This window comes from Hyaena hyaena, unplaced genomic scaffold (assembly GCF_003009895.1).
Source record: "Hyaena hyaena isolate Hyena2069 unplaced genomic scaffold, ASM300989v1 scaffold_422, whole genome shotgun sequence".
NCBI lineage: Eukaryota > Metazoa > Chordata > Mammalia > Carnivora > Hyaenidae > Hyaena > Hyaena hyaena.
Window position 1 is genome coordinate 932,151 of NW_024081056.1, and position 6,318 is coordinate 938,468.

Below are 6,318 nucleotides of genomic sequence, written 5' to 3' on the forward strand. Positions count from 1 at the left end.
TCTCTAGCATGTGGACAGAGCCAGCAGCTGGAAGCCACCATTGGCAATTGGCCTACCAAAATTTTATTAGAAACTTGGTCAGAAAGGTTAAATAAAGGCAGGACCTCCAGCCACCTCCCTTGCTCATTCTCTTTTCAGGCGGGCACATACAGAAAATACTATTCCTGCAGGTTCAAGGCTGTGCTTTGAAAGGGCAAAGGTAAAGTGATCTAGCATCCTGACTGCTGCCTCCAGCTGCCCATTTGTTGCCACCATCTACATGCTGTACTCCTGAAAGACACTGAGGGATTGGTCAGTAATCCTCGGCCCCTTTTGTACTTCAAAAGAAGTCACATATTTTTGCAAGGAGTCTTGCTAACTTAAGTTCAGTTTTCCAGTAATTTGAGGGGACAGGCCAGGGGGGGATTGTTGTGGCTTGAGTCTTCCTTGTATTGTGTGTATGGGGGGGGGGTCAGCCTTATAGTAAAACTTAAGAAGAAATTCCTATCTATGCAAGCTTCTAGAGTGAAGTGTACCCTGCAGGCTTTCTGTACATGAGGAACTGAAAGGCTGAGCAGGTGTAATGGACTCCCTCCCACTGTGCCCTAAGGATGGATTCAGAAATCTGGGCGGATAATTCTCACTCAAGGTGTAAACTGTAAGCTGATTTGGCTTTCTCATTGCCAGATTCTCCTCCATAGAGTGGTGAGTCCCATTTTCCTCTTGCAAAGTTGGATGTTATAAGGACAAACAGAAAGTGTTTAAAATCATAATAATCCTTTGCTCTTGTCTTTGGTGGAAAGATACACATCCCTGTCCCACATTTAAGAAGAGCTGACCAGGGGCACTAGTCGGTTGAGCATCCTGCTCTTGATTTCAGCTCAGGTCATGATCTCACAGTTTGTGGGATAGAGCAGCCTGGGGCTCTGTGCTGACAGTGAGGAACCTGCTTGGGACTTTCTCTCTCCCTCTCTCAATCTCTCTCTCTCTCAAAATAAATAAATAAACTTTATAAAAGAGAGAGAGAGATGATCAGATAATCTGAGCATATCTGACCTTATTTTAAAAGTTCCCAGCTGGGAAGGCTGAGAGTGTAGTAAAGGAAATAACCTGTTGGTTATTATACTATAAAGGAAGTAAACTGCTGGTAGCAAGTTAGACTACCTAGAGAACTTAGCTATGTTCATTACTAAGGTGAGCAACAAGCAGGTAGCAAAGGGATCCAGAAATAAGGGGAGACAGAGAACAATATAAGTGAGATTAGCCGGAGGACCCTAATTTTCTGATACCATGAGGTCGTAGATTCTCCTGTCCCACTATAACCAAATGTCGTAGAAAAAGAAGTAGCAGTGGGATAATGCAAGTCCGAGCTATTTTTGTAAAAGATCCAGCATTATTCAGGACAACACTGCTGAGGAAGAGGAGGTGGAAGAAACAAGGTAGACCTTTTGTGCACCTCCTACCAGTGGTGGGGTAAGACAGCTGCCCCATATACAAATATTAATACAGTCACAGCAGATTTGTAACAAAACAGCACTCTGTGTCATCTCCTATAACCTTTAGGAGTGTTTCATATTTGGAGACTTGAAATCAAAAGAATACCATCTGTTGAAATCACCTACTTTTATAGGTAAGGAAATTGAGTCTGTGAGAGTTTAAGGTGATCCAAACTCATTTGGTGTTAAAGGCAGACCCAAAATGCAGCTATGACCCAGTGTTCCCCTGCCACCAACTCTTTCCAAGTACCTCCTAGTTCAAGATCAAACTGTTTTTCCCACTTATCAATGAACAATAAATATAGATTGTTTTAAAACTATAAATACTTACATAAAGAAAAGTGAAGAAATGGGACTAGACATTTTCTTAGTGCCTTTCCACTCTAACATTCTGTTATGAATAGCACACAGGAACTTTGCTATAGCACAACCCCCTCTAGTGCATAATTCAGCATACAATGAGTATGAGTCTATTTTGGACCCCATCCAAGGGAGTTAGTTCCTAGAAGTACTTGAAAGATTTTATTCTCATCTATAATGAAACATCCTAAAAAAAGACTAAAAATAATCATAACAGCAATGATAGTAATCATTTGTCACTCTTGTATTATGTACTAAACATCATGCTATCCCGTTGTTTACAAAAGGCACATCATGACTTTTTATGGGTCACACATCTAGTGAGTCATAAACAATTTTTCAAGCAAAAGAAATGAAAGTAGGAAAGAAAAGAAAAAAGAGTGTGTTACATATACTTAATATTGTCCTATGACACTTGTGTTTTGATCATGTGACGAGTGATTAAAAGTCTTGCCTCCAATCTTAACAACTGCCTTGCTAGTTAAGCATAATTAGCGCCATTGCACAAGTGAGGAAACAGGAATCCAGAGGCTAATCTGGCCACACTGACATAGCTGGTACGTGGCCAAGCTAGGATTTTAAACCTACATCTGTTTGACTTCAGATTTTGTGTTTTTACTTCTATTTTGATTACACATTATTAACCAAGGAATGGAATATTTGTTGCCAATGATATTTTCTTTGTGAGGGCCACTTTGTTTTGTTTTGTTTTTTTTTTTAAATTCAATTTAGAATAAAGAAACATGACAGATTCAAGGGACATGTTCTGGAGATGGTGAAGAGTTTCAGAAGGCAGTGAAATGAATATCTGAGACCTCTTCTTATAGGTGCTAGTCATGTCTAATATAATTTATTAATTGCTGCTAAATGCACAAATGGGATAATAATTTATGGTTTTAATCTTCAAATGACTATTAATCTCTACAAGTGTTAAAATGCTCATTTGAGAGAGTTTTCCCAATTTAATTTATACAGCATTTTTCAAGAGCTTACTTCTTGTTGCAAACACAGAACTGGCAACTGAGAAAGATAAAATAAATAAATCTTAAATACAGTCAAAAATATTTTGATTTGTTTGGAAACACAGGATCTACAGTAATCAGACTACACCATAATTCTATCTAAGTTGTAAAAAAGAAAAGGGGAGGGGAAGCAGTAACTTGGATGCCTTGCTGATTTTTTATTCATATAATCCTATGCATTCTACCAGTAACACGGCACACTTAGGTGCTGTTATTCCCCTTCTTCAGATTTGGAAGCTCTTGCCCAGAGCTAGGAGGTGACAGAAATGAGAGTCTAATCCTGGTTTTTCTGATTCCACCAATCAAAGACTCTTTACAAACATGGGGGGCTTCCAGGAGACAAAAGCTGGTTAGAGATTTTGAGACCTGCTATGCAAACATTCACATTTTTCTCCATATGAAAGAAATGCACTGTCTCTTTTTCCAGGTAGGGCGTTTCTTGTTGCTGTCAGGCAGCCAAAGCACTGTTCTCTTAAAGAAAAGCAATCCACATCTTCCTCTAAAGAAAGACCTAGCTAGAAAAGCCAGACCCTGCACCCTGACTCTGATCGGTTCAGCTGCTGCATTCCCCCCTCACCTGCAGTGTGTAGAGGACGTTATGGTAGGATGCTATTTTCCATTGGCTCTGCTACTGGAGATTACAGCATGCGACTGTGACAAATGGATATTCCCATTAAATTCTTTAGTAGAGTGGGGCATTCCATTAACCATTGGCACTATCCCAACCCAAGTGAAACATTGGGTCATTTTTTTCTTGTGAGCAAGAAATGAAGGGGGAAAACAAAGGATATACTCTAATTACCTTTCTCTCTCTTTCTTTTTTTTTTTGTTGCATACATTATGATAGCCATATATTACAATTATTTATAATTAATATATGACAAGCTGTCAGCTAAAATTTAACAGGTGATTTGTCAAGAAGTCCCATTAACTCATAGATTAAGCAGTGGGTTTCAATATTCCCTAACAATAAAAGTGTGTTTTGGTTTTGTTGTCTTAAATCTATTGTGTTCAAAGATTCAGAGGCCACCAGTCTTTATACATTTGCAGCATCTTTTAAAAATACGACTATTGCCAACATAAATGGACACTCTATTAGTAATGCAAGGAATAAACACATTTTTGTCACTTTAACCTTTAAATGCTAATGTTTCCATTGATGAAACTAACTGCTTAGTGTTTATTTTTAAGTTTTAAACTTCTATGATTTTTAACACATTTTCCAAATGATGTCTTTGGTAGTAAAGGCAAAACTGAAAAAAGAGGAAAGTAATTGTGCTTACTTATGTTCCATTTAGAGTTTGTATCTTACACTAGAGAATTTCGAAATGAAAGAATATTTTAAAATACAGAAAAAGATTAAGAAGTCACCAGAAAGCTAGTAATTAATCACTCAATAAAGGGGAAATCTACAGAGACCAAAAACTGGTGAAGCAGACTCCATTTTGCTGAATAGCAAAAGAATGGGGCACATGGTAGAAATGAATCACAGATATTTCTTGGGAGGCATAGTCTTTTAAAGAGGAAAAGCTTAGTTTCTCTATCTACAGAATGTCATTGACATGGGCTATACCCTGAAAATGAAGTCAAATTTTAAACTACAATGTCATTATTGGTTCCATGGACAACCAAAGTTCATATTGTTTAAAAGAATGATGGGATAGGGGGAAGAGAATGATACAAAAGTAATGCATCATTTGTTTAAAATTTTATTGCATGAGGCTGACTTTTATCTTTCAAGAGGAGGACATGTCTCAAGATGTTAATGACTCACAAGCAACTACTGTAGAAGGTGTTGAATCTCCTTAATGAAAGAATGTGCTTCAAGATTCAATGGCTAGGATGAGAGAGAGAGAAGAAAAAATAAAGCAAGGGTAAAACCTGAAGCACAGCAGTTTTTCAAAGCTTCTAAGACTTCTGTATCCACCAATCAAGTTCAGTTTTCACATTTTTAGCAAGAAAGCCATACAAAGTTGGGACTTTATTTCTAAAGGGTCTTTCAAATAGGGCTTCAGAAAAAGATTTTCAGAAACTCAGAAGTGAAATAGCACAAGTTGATTTCTGAATAACAGTAAGTATATCTATCTCTTCAGTTGCTGGGGATTATAAATGACCAATGCAAAACAATGGTCCTGGTATCCTTGACGGAATCTGTTACTAGCCCTCACCTTGCTTTCCAGATACTGCAGTGTCCCCAAGTGTAGCTGTGGATGCTTTTGCACACATTCAGAAGAAGTTTTCAAAGCAGTGAAGTTAGCAAAAACAAAAACATCGCAACTACAACTTGTTCAGTCACTTTTGAAACTTTTCCCTATCTTTGTCTTATACATCTTGGCTTATACTTTAATTATGTCACTTAACAATTTCTACTAGGTGTTCATATTTAGGAAATGTTACCTCTCCACTCTTTGAGAACAGATTAATGTCTGATTAGAGCCCAAAACTCTCATCATAGTGCCTTAAGTACTATAGGTACTTCATAAATGTTTCAGGAAGTAAAGGAAGGGAAGGATGAAGATACGGAGACAGAGGAAATAAATTGGTTGTCAAATGCCCTTTTTTATGTAAAATACCACTTTCTTTCCAAAGTTTATTGCAGTCCACTAAGTAGAATGAATTTGTCCTGCCTTTGTTCTCCAATTCGTTTTCTTATTTGGTATCTGCCTATATTTTTATTGTGTATATTTGTACCCTATTAAGCCCTAAGCATGTCCATACTCTTTGTGTCGCCATCAGTAAAATCCATATCTCCTAGACCCTAAGGGGAATATCAAAAAGATACCTGCTAAATGAATCAATGGATGATATCATGGGACTATTAACAATCTTTGACTTTGAGGAGCAAAAAAGCAAATCAGTCAAAGAGGTGTTTTTCTCTGCCTTCCCCTTGGCAAAGAAACCAGTGGTCAGGCATCTAGAAGCAGTCCTGAAAAGAACACATAGCACCCATCCTTTTTACTTTTTTCCCTCTATCAAAGGGACCTCCTCCTTAGTGAGCCTCAGGCTCCAGGAAATATCATACCTTGTACCAAGGGGAGGTCAGAAGGAGCAAGGCACCTGCTTTGTTTTTCCATCCTAGTGTCATGCTGCCCCAGAACAGGCTGTGTTCTAAGAGTTTGGAGGTCAAAACTGTTCAGTCTGGTCAGTTCTATGCTGGGTGAAGAAGAGAAACTAGACCACATGCTGAAAGCTGAAATGTTTTGTCTGTGATTCAATACTTTTTGTGCCATCCATAACACACTTGCCTTTGATTAAAGTTATATCTATACTTGTTTTTCTCATTCCTTCCCTATGCCTCTGCCACAGGCCAAATCCCATACGTATTTCCAGATTGCGAGACTATAAAATCTTTAAGAGAAAAACTGGGTCTTAATCTTCTGTCCTCACTTTGTACATCTGCAGAATGTCCTATACAAGGAATACGTGATAGAATGCTGTTTAATTGAATTTTCCAAAGTCTA